The following is an 18,066-nucleotide window of genomic DNA, read 5'->3' as shown; positions in this document are numbered from 1 at the left end:
GGAAAGAAGTCCTTTGCCACATATGATTTTCAGATATTGTTTCCTATTCTGTGGGTTATGTTTTCACTTTTTTGATGGGGTCCTTTAATGCACAAAATGTATAATTCTCATGAAGTCCAAACTACATGTTTTTTCTTGTTACTGTACTTTAGTGCTGAATCTGAAAATGAAGATTTTACCCTTGTTTTCTCCTAGGAATTTTATGATTTTAGCTTTTAAATTTAGGTCTATGATCCATTTTGAGTTAATTTTTGTGTAAGGTGTGAGCTAGGGGTCCAGCTTCATTCCACTGCATGTGAATATCCAGTTATCCCTGCACTGTTTGCTGAAAAGACTACCCCCCATTCCCTTTTGAATTATTGTGGCGCTCTTGTCAAAAACCAATTGACTATGAATGTGAGGTCTTTTTTCTGGACTGTCAACAATATTTCATTGATCTATATGTCTGTCCTTATGCTGGTACCACACTGTCTTGATTTCTATGGCATTGAGTTAGATTTTGGAATCAGGAAGTGTGAGTCCTCCAACTTCATTCTTCCTTTTCAAGATTATTTTGGATATTCTGGGATTGATTTGAATCTATAGATCAATTTAGGGGGTAACTGCCAGCTTAATAATGTTATATCTTCCAATCCATGAACATGGGATGTCTTTCCACTTAATTAGGACTTCTTTCACTTCTTTTGACAATTTTTGTCATTTTCAGAACTGCAAATTTTATAAATTTATTTCTAAGTATTTTATTCTTTTTGATGCTATTGTAGATAATTGTTTTTTATTTCATTTTCAAATTGTTCATTATTAGTGTATTGAAATACAACTGATATTTGTATAGTGGTCTTACATCTTATACTATTGATGGAGTTGTTTTCTAGCTCTAATAGTTTACTTGTGGGTTCCTTAAGGATTTTTTATATACAATATTATGTTATGTACAAATAGATTAATTTTACTTTTTCCTTTGTAACTTGAATGCTTTTTATTTATTTTTCTTGCCTAATTGCCCTGGCTAAAATCTGCAGTACAGTGTTGAATAAAAGTGGTGAGAGCTGACATCCTTGTTTTGTTCTTGATCTTAGAAAGTATTCAGTCTTTCTCCATTAACTGTGATGTTAGATGTGGTTTTTTCATAGATACCTTTTGTCAGGTTGAGGAAGTTTTCTTCAGTTCTTGGTTTCTTGTGTGTTTTTATCATGCAAGGGTATTGGATTTTGTCAAATGCTTTTTCTGCATCAACTGAGTGATCGTGTGGTTTTAATCCTTTATTAGTATAATGTATTACATTAATTGACTTTCAGGTTATAGACCAACCTTGAATTCCTAGGATTAGTCACACTTAGCAAAGGTGTACTGTCCTGTTTAGATGTTGCTGGATTCATTTGCTAGTGTTTTTGTTGAGGATTTTTACATCTATATCCATAAGGGATATCGGTCTGAAGTGTGGTTTTTGTTTTTTTGATTTTGTTCGTTTTTCTTTTTATGTCTTTCTCTGCTTTAGGCATCAGGGTAATAACAGCCTTATCATGTGAGTTGAGATGTGTTCTTGACTTCATCTTGAAATAATTGTGGCTTAACTTTGGACATTCATTTAGCGGTAGCAAATTCTAATTGCCTAATTAGTAGAATGGAGATAATAGTTAACATAACTAATGTTTAAGAAATGATGTGTTTTTGAATCCATGGCAGTCAGAACTAAAAGCATCCCCCCAGGGCAACCACAAATATTTGAGAATGAAAAGGGGGATGCAGAATTAAGTACAATTGGATTAGGTCACAAATTTTCCTCTTCTAGACCTTTGCCTGTCTTGAGACATGCAGGGTAGAGGTTCTGAGTCCACTACTTTAGATCCTTGCCTCCTACTTGGTTCCCTTAACTTCTCTTGGTTTTATTTTGGGGTACTCTGTTACCTCTTCCTGGTTATGCCTTAAACAATACCTAATTTTAGCATCCTTGGGGTGGTTTAGGCAAGCTTCACAAAAGGGATCAGAAGAGAATGGAGTTGGAAGCATAAAGCACTAAAATTTTGCTAATTGTTCTCTTATGACTTCTTAGCTTTGAATTTGTAACCATTTAAAATGTCAATGAATAGAAGGAGTTTTTCTTGGCTACCACATAACTTATGATGGTGACTTAGTATTTTTTTTTTCCAGAGGTATGACAGTGATTGGCATTTGGTAGACAGTCAATAAATGTTTATGAATGAATGGAAATGAATGTTAGGGCTTTAAGGGGATATCCAGTTTTACTGAAAAAGAAAGTCCTCCAAGGCAGGAACGCTAGTATTACTGTTGTCATGTTATAAAAATTTAATGACTTAGGCTAAATATTACCAGCAAGACCACATTTTGATGTTGCCAGTATTGTTATAATAGGAAATGTGAGTTTAATCCCTTCCCCTACACAGAACATTTTTTTCTTCTTGATACCACAGAAGATACACTTTTTACACTTGATCTTAGCCAAAAGGCCGAGAAGCAACGAAGATACACTTTTTACAGAAATGCTTATTTTAGGGGCACCCAGGTGGCTCAGTTGGTTAAGCATCCGACTTAGGCTCAGGTCATGATCTTGTGATTTGTGGGTTTGAGCCCTGTGTCGGGCTCTGTGCTGACAGCTCATGAGCCTGGAGCCTGCTTCGGATTCTGTGTCTCTCTCCCCTTCCTCTGCTTATGCTCTTCTCTGTCTCTCTCTCAAAAATAAACAAACATTGGGGCGCCTGGGTGGCGCAGTCGGTTAAGCGTCCGACTTCAGCCAGGTCACGATCTCGCGGTCCGTGAGTTCGAGCCCCGCGTCGGGCTCTGGGCTGACGGCTCAGAGCCTGGAGCCTGTTTCCGATTCTGTGTCTCCCTCTCTCTCTGCCCCTCCCCCGTTCATGCTCTGTCTCTCTCTGTCCCAAAAATAAAATAAACGTTGGAAAAAAACAAAATAAAAAAAAAATAAACAAACATTAAAAAAAAAAAAACCCTTTTTTTTTTAATGTTTATTTTAGGAGTACCTGGGTGGCTCAGTTGGTTGAGCATCCAACTCTTGATTTTGGCTCAGGCCATGATCTTGTGATTTGTGAGTTTGAGCCCTGCATCAAGCTCTGCACTGACAGCATGTGGAGGAGAGAGTTCTCTCTCTCCCCTCTCTCTCTCTCTCTCTCTCTCTCTCTCTGCTCATCCTCCTGCTTACGCTAGCACATGCACTTTCTCTCTCTTTCAAAATAAATAAAAATAAATACCTTTATTTTGTGCTGGCAGCACAAAAAAAAAAAAAAAAAAGCCTGATGTGGGGCTTGAACTCATGAACCAATCATGACCTGAGCTGAAGTTGGATGCTTAACTGACTGAGCCACCCAAGGTCTCCCAGAAGTTATACTTCCATTTAGCTGTTTTATTTTTTAAATTAAATTTGTTTGTTCTGCTAGTTGAAGTTAGTTCATTTGGGACAAGTTTTGTTAGATAAATTTGTGTCTAAATTTGATTGTGGGAATTAATTTGGAATATGGCTGAAAATACCAAATATTGTATGTTATTATTTTTGTCTAATTCAGAAATGAGAAAAGATTATTGTTAAGGAGATTATATTTGATTTCTTAGTAAATGAGTGACAGAGATAAGACAAGGACTTTAGCATTTCCTGAATTCTAGTCATGTTCTCAGTAGCTTATGGACTCATTTGTAATATTGTATCCATGACAATTTTTATATAAGATCTCTCCAAGTTATATATCTTTATGGAGGGATTATGTTCAGGATTTTTTGGGATACATCTTTATCCATAAATGATCTAAAGCATTGTTTCTCCTACTTTCCTTTAAAGTACCCTCAGTCTAGGGTTGTCCAGAGCAACTTCTCACGAAAGGACATTTCTCTGAAGACTCCTTTATCTTGAAAAAAATGAGAATTTTGTATTTTGCTACATAATATATTTGTGTTTATTTTAATAAAAGTATATGCAATTTTACTACAATCTTTGATGAAATTGACACTCCAGCAAGGTGTCTCTCTTGATTATTCATTGGCTTCAGTTACCCCCTATTTTATATCACTGTGCTCATAGTGTACATGAAAACCTGGTTCAAGAATCCAGAAATTAGTGGTTTAAAAAGGTATGTTCCTTTTCAAGAATGGTGTGCCTTTCCAATGGAGGGAACACGTGTGCTGTCTCCAAAATCCCTAGGTTTGTTCTGCCATCAGAGCGAGATTTTGGAAGTTGCATCTTAACTTTGGACTTAGCAACTGATTTAAAGTTTTGTTTTTGTTTTTGTTTTTGAGAGAGATTGAGAGAGCCTACCCACGAGTGGGGGAGGGGCAAAGAGAGGGAGAGGGGAGGGGAGAGAGAGAGAGAGAGAGAGAGAGAGAGAGAGAATGAATCGCAAGCAGGCTCTGTGTCCAGTGCAGAGCCTGACCTGGGGCTTAATCCCACAACCATGAGATCATGACCTGAACCGAAATCAAGAGTCTGTCATTCAACTGATGGAGCCACTCAAGCACCCTGGACTTAAAAATTTTTTAAGTGACATTTGCCTTGTGCACCTGTTGTCTCCTTTTCTCTTTGAACATTTTCCCCCCTCTGACTCTCTTTATCAGGCCTTCCACGAGTTGGCTGTTCATGGCTGCCTTGAAGTTCTTCTGCATGTTTACTTCTATGTTTCATTTAGAATAGAAGCCAGGCAGTTTCTTGGAAAATTTTGGACAAATTCTGACATTTAAGTTTATCATCTGAAACAGTGTTTAGGTCCTAGACAGATTGCTTCATTTGACATTGCCTCGTCAGCTAAGTCAGAATATTGGAGTACTCCTTTTGTTATGTTTGGTCAATGAACTTTTTTTGGTTAATTCTAATTATTTGAGAATTTTTTAATGTTCTATATTAAAATTTGAAGCAGCAGAATTAATTAAAATCCACCTAAATAATCAGTGTAGTTTTTGACAACTTGAGAAACTTTATTAAAATATTTCATATAAAGTCTTCATTAAACTGCATGCATTAGAAAGAAGTAAGTGCCTGTGTTGCTACTTTCAAATCTGGTACCATGGAGGAGAAAACCTAGATCTTAATGTAGCGGGTGTGAAAGAACCTGACTTGTTTAAGTGTTACAGTTATATTCAGTTGCTATCTTCTGAGTTATCCCTAAATAAAGTATTTATAGATTTAGAAGTGTTTTCAGAGTTAACCTGTGACTTTAGTTATTATTATTAGTCACAATTATTATTACTTACTGCCTAAGATTAGTTTTTCTTCTCAGTGAGTTATTGGATCACTTCTGTGGTGAAATGGTAAGGTAATTTCTTTATGTAAATTTGACAGTCTGTATTTCTAGTATGGAGAAGAAATTTATCTTGTTTTTAGGTGGGATTGAAACTAAGGAATGCCATGCATTCTTATACTACTTTGCCATTTACAAAAGTTTTTTCACATGCCTTAAGCTGTTTAATCTTACTGAAAGTTTGTTGCCAGTGGACTGAATACATAAGAATATATATTTTGAATGAGTTGAGACCTCCATTTAATGAAAAAAAAATCTTGATTTCTGAGCCTTACAATTCTTGTAATCAGTGTGAGGATTTTCTTTTACTGACATCTGGCTAAATCTTGATACTTGTGAAACTATGAAATAGGTACTATTGTTTGAGCGTAATATCTTTGTCACATTTGTAGTTCTTATTAGTCAAGTAAGTAGCATGTTTCTGTTGGGAGAATGTAACTCTGGAAGGCAGGTGATATAGTGGGAAAGTGAGAATTGGAGACTGACCTCTGATCCCATTGTGTCCTTCTGCTGTGGGGCTTAGGGTAGAATCTTAACTGTTCTCTCTTGGCCTTACCTTGTTTTCCCACTAATAAAAGTTGGAGGTTTAGCTAGATGACCTTCCATATTCCTTCTACATCCAAAATTTCTTTGATTTAAATTTCTTACTATTGGCTCAGTTCATTCAATTCTAGCTTTCTACTGAATATTTAGCTGATAACATATTAACATGAGAGCATGCACCAATTTCAGTTTAAAGTTGTTTCTTTCATGATATAATTTTAATGTTGTCTTAAATAGATTGACGTGTTCATTTCTGTGACATCTGGAACAGGGTCTTGAGCTTAATAGATACTCACTAAATTTTTGTTGAATAAATGAATTTTACCTTTTTATGTGGTTTTGGATTTATGAATGTAAATCTTTTTCAGAATTAGAATACGCTCTCGGGGAGCTCAAAGTATTTTTATGGATAGTGTTATCTGAGTTTATGAATGAAAACATTGTTTGCTGGAGTGTGTAGATAGGGATTTGAAGTTTGAATCAGGGAAGAGGTGCTGACCTTATCTCATATTTTAACCTCTTCAATTATTGAACTTGGGAAAATAGCTTCATTAGTTAACTAATAACGATAATAGTTAAATTTATGCGGTAGGCATCACTATCTCCTTTTTGCAGAGCAGAAACTGGGGCTTATAAGTTTAGTACTTTGCCCAAAGTAACACAGCTGATAAGTCAAGGAGGCAGGTAAAATCTAGGGCTACCCCTGGATCCTATATTCTTAGTTACCACACTATAGCTTTCTTCATTTATTCAGCAAATTCTTACAAAGTGCCCCCTTTTGCAAGGCTCTGGACTAGGTCCCCAGGATGTAATGATGCAACAATAAATAACAGAAACTGGGTCCCTGTTCTTTTGAAACTAAATGGTTTAGGCTTTAGGACTTTCTCCTTAGTTTTAATACATATTTTTAAAGTGCAAAACAAAACAATCCCTTGTCTTTTTGAGATTAGTTTGGACATATGAAGTACTGAATTTGTGATAGAATGTTCTGTTTAGGACTATCTGGCTTGTTTATATATATATATATATATATATATATATATATATATATATATATATATATATGGTGAAGTTATTAGAGAGTGCCTTCTTGGGATATGTTTATTGTACAGGTGAGAGTTATAAATCTGAAGTTGGAATAGCCATAGTTCCTGCCTTTTAGGGCTTTCAGACCAGCTTCAGAGGTAAGACTGATAGATGAAAACAACCTCAAAGGAATTATAGAGAGCCTTTAACTATTATAGGGCCAATTATCTACCTTGTTAAATAAGGTATGTAAATGAAACGGTGGAACATGTCTTGAAGGAAAAATAAGTCGCAGTGGGTTGGGGGAGAAGAATGAACAAGGAATGGTTGTGAGGAGGGATGGTCCTCTTTTTCTAGGCAGAAAGAACATATAAAGACATGGATGGGTACAGAGTTGTATATAGAAGGAAAGGACTTTTCTGAGGAATAAATAAGGTTTTATATAATATGACAATATGAATAATCCAAGTAATATAATATAGGTGCTCTAAAATATGAGAAATTAATTAGAATTTTTTTGACTTCAGGTATAGAAAACCTAACTTAAATTGGCTGAAACAATAAAGAAATGTTGTTACATTGTTCTTGTGTAGCTGGAAGTCCAGTAGTCTAGCAGAGGTCAGGATTATTTGATATAATGGCTTAATGCTGAAAAGTTCTTGCCAGCTCTCCATTCTGCCCCCTTTGATGAGGATTGTGGCATCTTCAGGCTTCTTGTAGGGTGACTGTAGCAGTTTGAGGTGTCATTTTTCACACAGTCTAAAGAAGAGGTAACTGTTTCTCATTTCATTTTTAGGAATGAAGAAGCTTTTCTCACACTTCTCTCTAGCAGGCCTTCCAGTGGGCTTCTACTCATGTCTCAGTGGCCAGGATTGGGTTTCATGCCCATTCCCAACCAATCGTTGGCAGAGGGGATGGGTTAAACTAATACAAATATCAACTTTGAGAGTCAACCATAATGACTACTCCAAGAGTGATATGAATAGTAGGGTGTATGTGTGTGTTTAATCAGCCTTGACATCCACTGTGTTTCTGGGGTCAATTTTAAGAAAATGTATCTCTCTTCTTAAGATTTTTGCATTTTAGTGGCTTACCTTTGAATCTTTTTATTTGTAAAAATTGGTGCCTTAGGAAAAAGACATCTGGTTTGAGATAAGAATGTAAAACATGTTTGACTGATTTAAATGCCATAAACACTGTGAACTCCTGGCTCTTGGGCTAAACATTGAGAGAATGGGAAAGTTGGAATTTATTTTTCCCCAAAAAGCATATTTTAAAATGAGCATTCCCACCTTTTTCCTAATCCACTGAATAAAAAAGTATTTCACAATCTTCGTTATTTGGGGGCCTAATTAAATCTCACAGTTGAGTTTTAGGACTAGGCCCAGTCCACTTACTAATCAGTAGTAAGATTAATTATTTTGTGTTGGGTGTCTTTTAACATAATATTTTTAAGTATATGCTGGAAGGGGCTTTGCCTTATTCGGTGTTTTTCATTTGGCTCATTTAGATTTCAGAATCCTTAGATTAGGACTTGAGTTTGCCATCTGTTGGTCTGTGTTTAACACCTTTCTGCTATATTTTATGGAATTCCTATTTATATGGAGATATGTGTATACTTTTTTAATCAACTAAATTTTCTTTCGCAGGATTATAAAAAGCCAAGACCAGCATCTCTTTTGGATGGTACACTTATATTAGTTTATTCTTTGTGTAATTTGACCGTGACTTCATTGTAGTGTGATTTTAAGAGTACAAATGGGAGCTCACTGACATACAGGTGTAGATGCTATAGTTGCTGGTAACTTTGTGGGAGGACTACAACCGAGAGGGTGTTTGTTTGGCTAGCAGAAGTGAGCATACCACCGGATATTGGTTCTGGTAAGCCACAAAACAGTATTGAGCATTTCTTATCTTCCTTTTCATAGTAGAGCATACCCTTCCTGTCTTGCTGAATTTGATGATTTAATTGTTGTAATCATTTTTTCCTTCAGTCATTTAAAGCACATTCTGACGAATCCTAGAGTTCTGTTTTAAAATCTCAAACCACTGAAATAATCTTTTGGCAACTTTTTTTTTTTTTTTTTTGGTTTTAAAGGATGGTGGAATTATACTTTGTGTAAATGTGACACTTTGCGTTATATTGCTTAACTTTTTTAATCTAGAAAAGGTTCCATTATTGTAAGGCCCTGTTTTGGGAAACAAATAAAATACTGTACCGACAAACTGGTCATGAGAAAGATAAAGTGCCACCACTTTAAACCAACTCTGGTAGGAAAAGTGGGAAGTTTGCTTTTTGTTGTGAGATTTGGTTTCTCTGTGGAGTTCTTTGTTAAACTTTTAGCATAGCAGTGAACTTCCTTTTGGTGGCGACAGGAAGCATAAATACTCATTGTGTAATGCCATTTGCCTGCTTTGGCGGATCTGCCAAACCATGACACCCAAAACAAGACGCGTGCTTCTCAACGAAAACTACAGTTCCCAGCGGGCCCGGCGCGGGTGGGCCATCACTTCCCCTCTAGCTCCCGGTCGTCCCTTCCCGGGCTGGCCCGGCGCGGGCCCTGGCCTGCGCCTGCGCAATGACGACGTGCGCCTTTTTTTTTTTTTTTTTTTTTTTTTTTTTTTTTTTTTTCCCACCCTGGCGGCTGCGGAGCGCTGCGCTGGGGCTAGTGCCCAGGCGTGCTGCAGTGTGTCGAGGCAGTCGCCTAGGACAAAGGGCGGCAGAAAGCGCTTCGCTGGTCAGGGAGCTTCCTACCCGATTCAGCGCGCGTTTAACCCTGGAACAGTGTGGCACCGACTGCATTAGCCTGTTTACTACACAGTGCAAACAGTTCCTCGCTCACGTCCTCTTGCTCCGCCGCGCCTGCCCGCCTTGCCCCCTCATAGCCTGCGCGCGGCCCCGCCAGCCCCGGCGCGGAGGGAGTGTGACGGCGTCAGCGCCTCAGGTTAGCCTCACCTCGGCCGGAGCGAGGGCCCTCTCCCGCCTGCCGCAGTGCCCCGTGCCGTGGCCGCACGTCTGGGAGCAGCTGGGTCCCGGCGCCGCGGCCTCCGCAGATGGAGGTGCAGAAACAGCGGCCGCGGCAAGGAGCCATGACTGAGGCGGCGGCGGCCGCGCCTCCTGGCGGCCCGCGGGGGTGGCGCGGCGGGCGCCCCCTGGCGGCGCGCCGGGGCGGAGCGGCCCTTCGCCGCCGCAGCCGCAGCCGGCGGAGGCGCTGCTGTCCCTCCTCCCCGTGTCCCCGGCGCTCGCCCGCTCGCTCGCTCGCTCCATTCTCCCTCCGCTTCAGATTAAAGGGGGGGAGGGAAAAGGAGCTCGGCCGCCATTTTCCCAGTGCCGCCGCCACCGCCGCCACCGCTCGCCGAGCCGGCGGGAGAACCGAGCACCGTAGCGAAGCCGACTCGTCTCACCGCGGCGGCGCGGGGGGCGGCCGGAGCGCGCTCCCCGGCCGGGAAGAGGCGTGCGGGGGTGGCGGCCGGGGTGCGGGCTCGGGCTGCAGACGGCGGTGCTTGTTTGTGCGGGGCGGGGGGGCGGCTTCACCTTCTGCCCCCGCCCGCCAGTCCTCCCCGCCGGGCTGCGGTCCCCGCCGGTGCCCAGGCCCCGCCGGAGCCGAGGAAGGCCGGAGAAGGGGCCCGAAAGAGAAGAAAAAGCGGCCGCTCCCCGCCGCCGCCGCCTTCCCCTCCCCCTCCGCCTCGCCCCCCCCCGCCCGGAAAGTCAGGGCGGCTCCGGGCGCCGGGGGGGAGGAGAGCGGCGGGCCCGGGCCGGAGCCGCCGCCGCGCGCCCCCGCCTGCCGCCGCCGGCCCTCGGCGCCCAGGCCGGGGGCTGTTTGCAAACTGCGCCCATTTTGTGGGGCTGAATCCGCCCGGGCAACGCTCCTCCATCACGTGGTAGGTGCTGCTGCTGCTGCTCCTCTCCTCCTCCTCCTCCCGCTGCCCTTTCTCCTTCTCCTCGCTCTCCCTGTGGCTCCCATTTCTCTCTCTCTTTGTTAGTTGTAACTAGAAAGGCAGGGCAGGGCAGGAAAAATCCCCGGAACTTTAAATGGCCTCACCGGGCTTCCCCGCTGCGGGTCCGGGGCTGGGAGTCGCCCCAAGGGCGGGGGTGTGCGGGGGCCCTTCTCTACCAGCTGCCGCCTCGTTCGCCAGCTTTTCCTTTGGCGTTCTATTTAAAAATGCGGCCTTAAGAACACGATTTATTCCCGTAAAAAAACCCCCAAACAAACTCTGGCTCTTGGCTTGAACTTCTCTTGACTGCAGAAGGCCTTTTTCTGCTCGTAACACACATCTTGCGCGGTGCACGGTGTGTATCACAACTCTGATTGTTGTGAGATGGTTATTTGTTTCATTTATTTATTATTTTTGTTGTCTATATATTGAGGTCACTTATGTTTTCAGATCTAGTCTCCCTTAGGCGGACGTGTTTGTTTGTTTAAAAAAAAAAAAACCCAAAGAGGAAGAGGCATTTATTTGCTTTTAAGTGAGTTTGGGGGGCCTGTTTTCCGGCTGTCTTTTGATTCTTCAGCAAATAGTTTGATTGTTTTCCATACGATAAACAACCTTAAGCGCATGTCTTACTTAAAAACCCTTTTGTTTTCCATTGTCGGGCCCCCAGTGTGGTGGTTTGTTTTTTTTTTGTTTTTCTGTTGTTTTTTTTTCTTTGGAGAAACACGTTACTTAACTATTGCTTATTGATTGCCTTAGGGGAAAGGGGGTGACATGATGGCGCCACTTTAAATTGCTCTCTTTCCTCCTCTGATTTACGCCTCTTTATCCTGGAGGTCACTAGAGCATTTTTCGTGATCTGTTAATAAGACTGTATTTGAGAATGTTAACGTACAACTTGTAGAGCTAGAGTTTGGTACCTTAAAGGTCGAGAGACCCGAATCTAGAGGTCCCCAAAGTTCCGAGAAATCTCCCTAGTCGTCCTGCCTCTCCTCCCTCCCCTCCATTCACAATCCTGGTGTTGCCATCTCCTTTGTCACGTGGCTAGCAGTCATTGTGTTTTTTTGTTTGTTTTGGGGTGTGTGTTTATATTTTTACACTGTAGCCCCGAAGAAACTATCCCCTCCCCATCGGAGAGATCAAAACGTTTTAGTTGTTTTAGTTTGAGAGGAGAACATTTATAATAAATGATAAAATTACATAATCTTCGCCTTGCATAATCATGATATAGTTATAGATTGTTACTGAACTTTGTCTCTAAAGCACTTTCAAGTATGGACAGTAGTACACTGGAATATCTTTTACACTTTTTAGAATAGTCTGTAGTTTTGATTTTTCCCAGCTTCTTGGGTCTTTTAAGTACCACTGTTTACAAAGGCTTAAGTGGGTGTGTTTTTCCCCTCCCCCCCTCCTATACCATATACTTGGTTCCTTTTCTAATAAACTGTCTCACCAATTTAGAAATTTTCAGTTGTCTGCAGGCATTGTCAGTTAAAACTATTTTTATTTTCTCCTAACAACAGGGAATACTTTTGAGTAATAATTGTTCTCCACCTGGAGTATTACATTATGTTTCTGTTGCATTTTTGATCCAGACAATTTTTGCTTTTAATTCTTGAGGTTTGGAAGAATGTTCTGTTATCTGTTTCTTCATATCAGTTTTCCCAGTAATTGGGTAAATTCCTATTTTGTAAAATATCAAGTACATTTTTCTGTTGTTCCTACATAGGTTACTAGCTACTTTTCCAGTTAATAAAAATGTCTACTGTAATAGAGTTAGGAAACATCTTCAAAAATAAAAAAGGTAAATGTGAAATGTAGTGATTCTTAAGTATGCATTGATTCATTTCCTCTTAATGTATATTTTCAATGGTTTGGGCCATTTTCTTTGCTAACAGTTACATCATGTCATGTGATATGTACAGTGTGATGTGTAGTTCTAAAAATAAGGCAAGGTAAAAATGCTCATCCCTTGGGAATTTAAAAAATGTATTATATGTGGGGTAACTGTCCTCAGTCATGGAATTTCAATTTCCGCTATGTTTATCCAACAAAGTATGCAGTTTCTTTGACCTTTCTTGTGTTTGATGTATTTGTTAGTGATCTTGTGATTTGAGGTGGTTAACTTTTTATTTCTCAAGTATGCACTACTCAGAGGGAAACCTTAGATATGACAAAGATTGTTAACCTCTGTATTTTGTTGAAGATGGTTGGTTTCTGATGACTACTACATTTAACTGTATATAAGTATTTTTTGTGTCTGTAGATAGTTGAGTGATCAACTAAGTATTGATAGAGCTTTGTGGTACGATCGGGTTTTTGGTCCTTTCACTTATATGAATCTGTTGAATGAAGTTTTTAGAAGTGTCCCTGCATCTTTACTGAAAGCCTTATTCAGAACATTAGTATTTGACTGTGCTTTACCAAAGTGAGATGTTAAATCTTTGTCTGATTTTCTTTATTCCTGCCTACACACGTTATTTCTATGGTTAAACCTGCAGAGCGTTCTTTGATTGTTAGACTTATCATTATCGTGTTGAGGAAAATTCTGGAAGCTGGAAAATGAGTAAGCCTTACAAGTTCACTTTTGAGCTTTTATCAAGGTGAGAAGAAAGGAAAATATTCCCATTTTTTTCCCTTCTTCAAACACTGCCAAAATACTCTTCCTTTTCTAGTAATGCTACACTATAACCAGAGGCTGTACATCCTCTCCATTTTATTGGGTTGACCACAGATTTTAATTGTATTTTAAAGTGAAAAACAAGTTTTTAGATTTGTTCTGTTTAATATAACCTGAATTATGTAATCTGTAAACATAGGGCCATTATGGGTGGTGATGCTGGTTTGAGAAGGCATTTAGCTTTGAGTGCAGTAAAGCTTAGTTGCCTTGTTTTACTGGAAAAGCAATTTTAAAGTGTAAAAAGATGCTAGTCCGTATTGGATTTTCTAAAGAGTTTGAAAGAGTAATGCTTACTCCTCTTATATTTAGCTTCCTTGGGGGGTTTTGTAAAGGTTATTTTTTCTTCTTGGTGAGGCCATTAAGACACAGAAACTAAGTGATTTCCTTCCTGGAGAGAGAGAGAGAAAGAGAGAGAGAGGGATTTTAAAAAATTAGTTTTTTTTTTTTCCAAAGGATCTCTCCCTTGAGTTTGGAAAGGAGGGAGTAGTGCAGAACAAGTATGTGGTCTGTGGCAGATTGCCCCAGAACAAAACCAAATCTCATCATTAAGTGGTTTATTTAGAGTTTTAAGGCACCTTTTCTCTACCCTCTTTCTCTATTTTAAGTAAGTTTCTTCTTTGATTGGTTAGACTGTTCTGGGTCTCAGGAAGCATATTTTACTTGAGTGCCCTATTTGATCACTTTATGAAGGAGTACAGTGCAGGTGTCTCAAATAAAATGGCCTTATACACCTGGCCTGCGTACTGTGTCGGTGCAAAGAGTACTTGGACCATGTCCTTTTCCTAAATATAGGACTTTACTCTTTGGGAATCTAACTTCGGATTGGTTTTTGAGTCTTCATGTTGCTTGTGAAGATACATGTTTGAATTATAGTTTCTATCTTAAGTGCTTATTAGTCTTTCTTTGGGCATACTAAAAGTTGTGTAAAAAATACTCCTGCCTGAGTGTAATAATTCGTAACACAAAATAAGACTCTTTCATCAGTACTTCCTATTCCTTGGAATGTGACATCAACTCAGTGAACCACAATAATAGTTAGAAAAGACAAATATTCCACTGTACTAGAGGTCCCCAACTTTTGAAGGCCACAAGAAGGTCCTTGGGTGTTGCTTGCAGATTGTGTGTCATAGGAAAAAAAGACATGTTGTGGAAGGGTCACTGTTAGTTACTCAGTTATCATTTATTCCTAAGATACGCCATGTAGCCTGTTTATTATAATGTAGGGTGAAATGTATAGAGGAAAATTAGCCAGTTGGTGTGATTTTCCAAAAAGAACTGAAGTAGATACTTTTTATGTGTTAAGCTTTTTCACCTCTTTGATAAAGGTAGAGCTAAAATGCAGAGTATGAGGAAACCAACTTTAGTGTAGAGAACACAACTCATGTTCGTGAATGAAAAACAAACAAGCTTGGGTAGTTTGAAAGAAAAAGTTAAATATTGTGTATGAAGGTTTTAAGTTTTTATGCAAAGAGGCCTTTCAAGGTTGGAGTTGTTTTAAATTCTTGATTTATTGTTGGGTAGCAGTGTCTGGCAAATGATAGTTGTTTAATAAATGTTACCTTCTGCAAGCCTTGCTTTTCCAAGATTATAAGATAGCTCCATAAAATTTAACATTTGAATGCCTAATGCTTCTAGAGAGTTAATTTAGCTGGGAATTATTTAGCTTTATATTTTATGTTGTTGATTGTAAACTTGCCCATTTTTCTCTAGTCCTAATTTTTTTAAGAATTACGGTTGCCCCTCAAGCTTTTGAGAGTCAGGAAATGTAAGGTGGAGGTGAATTCAGTGCAGTTTTATCTAAATGTTATCAAAAACTCTGGTTCTTGTTACTTGAATAGGAATCCCAAATGAGATCTCATTCTGAATTTTAAGTACAGCATATTCTGCCCTTGTTTGGAAAAAGTTGTTTCTGAGTGGCATCAAACTTAATGGAGTCTCTTACTTTTTAATTTCTTTTTAAAAAGGGAGCAGCTTAAGGTCAGACCTGGTTAAATTCAGTTGGAGAAGTGTTGAGGAATAAAACAGATGAATAATGATTTTGTTAGGATGTTACACCAAAAATTGCTAAAAACTGATATCCCAGGCTTTCTTTTGCTACTCCTATTTGGCCTTTGTGACTGCATATTAGCACTTCCATGGGAGGTTGTGAAGGGATAGAGGTAAAGCTAATTAGTTTCTGATGTTTGCTAGTAGAGAGGCTTTGTAAAAATGCTAGTTGATTAAGTTGAACTGTTAGGGAAGTTACATTAAACTGTTCATATATTACTGTGGAGAACTGAGGATGTTTGAAGACCTCAGGCATATATAAAAGAAATTGGACTGCTGTTTTTTGCAGTTACTGATTTACTGCTTACCTCTTAGTTTTTCCTTTGACCTCCCAAGGGAATGAAAGAAGGATGGTAGTATTTCTTTCTTGCTTTTTTTTTTTTAATGTTTATTTACTTTTGAGAGACAGAGACAGAGCGTGAGCAGGGGAGGGGCAGAGAGAGAGGGAGATACAGAATCCGAAGCAGGCTCCAGGGCTCCGAGCTGTCAGCACAGAGCCCGATGCGGGGCTCGAACTCACAGACCATGAGATGATGACCTGAGCTGAAGTCAGATGCTTAACCGACTGAGCCACCTCAGGCACCCCTAAACTCCATTATTTTGATATAGTCATTTTTCAAAAACAATTTCTGTTTCTGTAGTTAAAAAAAAATTTTTTTTTAATGTTTGTTTATTTTTGAGAGGGGGCAGCGAGAGAGGGAGACACAGAATCTGAAGCAGGCTCCAGGCTCTGAACTGTCAGCACAGAGCCTGATGCGGGGCTCTAACTTAAGAACCACGAGGTCATGACCTGAGCCAAAGTTGGACCCCTAACCAACTGAGCCACCCAGGTGCCCTATCTGTTTGTATAGTTTTTAACATAAATGGAATTATACCTAAGTGGCTTTTTTTTTTTCATGTTGCTGTATATCATAGAGATTTTTTTCAAATCAACACATACAGTTCTCTTTTTTTATTTAAAAAAAAATTTTTTAATGTTTATTTTTGAGAGAGAGAGACAGTTTGAGCAGGGGAGGGGCAGAGAAAGACATGGAATCTGAAGAGGCTCCAGGCTCTGAGCCATCAGCACAGAGCCCGACATGGGGCTTGAACTCACAAGCCGTGAGATCATGACCTGAACCGAAGTCGGAGGCTCGACCGACTGAGCCACCCAGGCGCCCCCAGTTCTCTTTTTTTAAATAGCTGCATAGTATTCTAGTGTTCCTTTTTAAGTGTTGTGGGTTGTTTTTTTTTTTTTTTTGTATTACAATTCTTCATTGAAAGAATTATGATATTTCTATATCTATGAGAATATTTCTGTTGGATAGGTTCCTAGACTGCAGTTACTAGGTAAATGTTTGGGTAATGGCATGAAAAATTTTGATAGATAGTGCTTTCAAAAGGCTTATGTAACCAAATTTAATAGTTTTAAAAGTACAGTTAAAAAGTTTGCTAGTCTGAGTGCAGGTGCTTGGCATTGTAAATGACTGGAACTTGAGGTAGATGAAGTCTGTCCTAGATTCAGTTGATGCCTGCTCCTTGTTAGGTTGTTATCACCTTATGATCAGACATATCCATTAACTTCATGGTGGATCTCCATCTGATGCATTCAACGTACAGTGTTCGGGTTAACTAACATGTATTGGTCTACTTTCTGCCAGGCATGGGACCACCTGTAGAGAATAAAGATAAAACAAGCCATAACCCTCCCTCTACACCCCCCCCCCATTTTTTTTTTAAGAAGTATATAATCTAGGGAAGGAGGGGACAGACAGGATGACAAGATGGGAAGTTTATATCATGAACTGTTGCCCAGGGTATCATGGGAGTGCAGATAAGACCCTAGAGAGGGAAGGACCCCTAACTCAACCTGAAATAAATGGTGAATACTTGAGAGGACATGTGATCTCTTGGAGCTGAACCTTGAAAAGAAAGTGTGAGCAAAGGTGCAAGAGCATGGAAAGAGCCTGAAACTCTAAATAAGATTCAGGTGTTTGGAGTGGGGACAGGTTGGAGATGAGGCTGAGTATAAAAAGGGGCCCAGATATATCCTGTGTGGAGAGTTTGGATTCATCCTTACTCTAGAGTCAGTGAAGGATTTTTAAGAGGAGCACAGCATAGTCAGATTTATGTTCTGTTTCTCCTTCCTTTCTAATAATCATTTTGGTAGTGGATGCTAGATTGAAGGCTTGCTGAGACAGGAAGAAAGAACAGTTGGGAGATTATTACTGCTTGAATTACTGTAGTACATAACGAGGCTTTGAACAAGGCAGTGGCGTTAAGGATGAAATGAATGTGCCTGTCATTCTGTCTATTGAACCCTCCCTATTTAACCTTCAAAGTTCAGTCAGAATGTCCTCCTTTTCTGGAAGCCTTCCTTGATCTTTGTAGGCAAAACAGTGCTTTATCATCTGGGCTTACCTGTGCACGTACTTTCTATCCTCTTATCTTTGGCGTTAATGAAACTACTCCAGTAGTCTTTCTGTTGTTTGTATCTGGCATTAGTATATATTTAAATGAGGTATTTATGATAGATGGTAAATCAGTAGTTGAGATCAGGATTCACTCACATGGGGCATGTTGAGGGGCAGGAATTGTTTTGGA

The 18,066-nt window shown here is 39.8% G+C and overlaps 1 protein-coding gene across 5 annotated transcripts in view; it reads left to right on the top strand.

The window, feature by feature from the left end:
* KANSL1 (KAT8 regulatory NSL complex subunit 1) overlaps positions 1-18,066 on the top strand; it is a 180,763-nt gene that overhangs the window by 18,767 nt on the left and 143,930 nt on the right. Inside the window, exon 1 of one of the 5 annotated variants that reach the window (XM_011289277.4) lies at positions 10,567-10,706. The exons of the other annotated variants lie outside the window; for them this stretch is intronic. The gene's annotated coding sequence lies outside the window, so the exon portion shown is untranslated. Of the gene's footprint in view, positions 1-10,566; positions 10,707-18,066 lie in introns of those variants that run through there. 5 annotated transcript variants of the gene reach the window in all.

This window comes from Felis catus, chromosome E1 (assembly GCF_018350175.1).
Source record: "Felis catus isolate Fca126 chromosome E1, F.catus_Fca126_mat1.0, whole genome shotgun sequence".
Classification (NCBI taxonomy): Eukaryota; Metazoa; Chordata; class Mammalia; order Carnivora; family Felidae; genus Felis; species Felis catus.
Note: the sequence above shows the minus strand (reverse complement) of the source record. Positions and strands in the feature narration are given on the sequence as shown.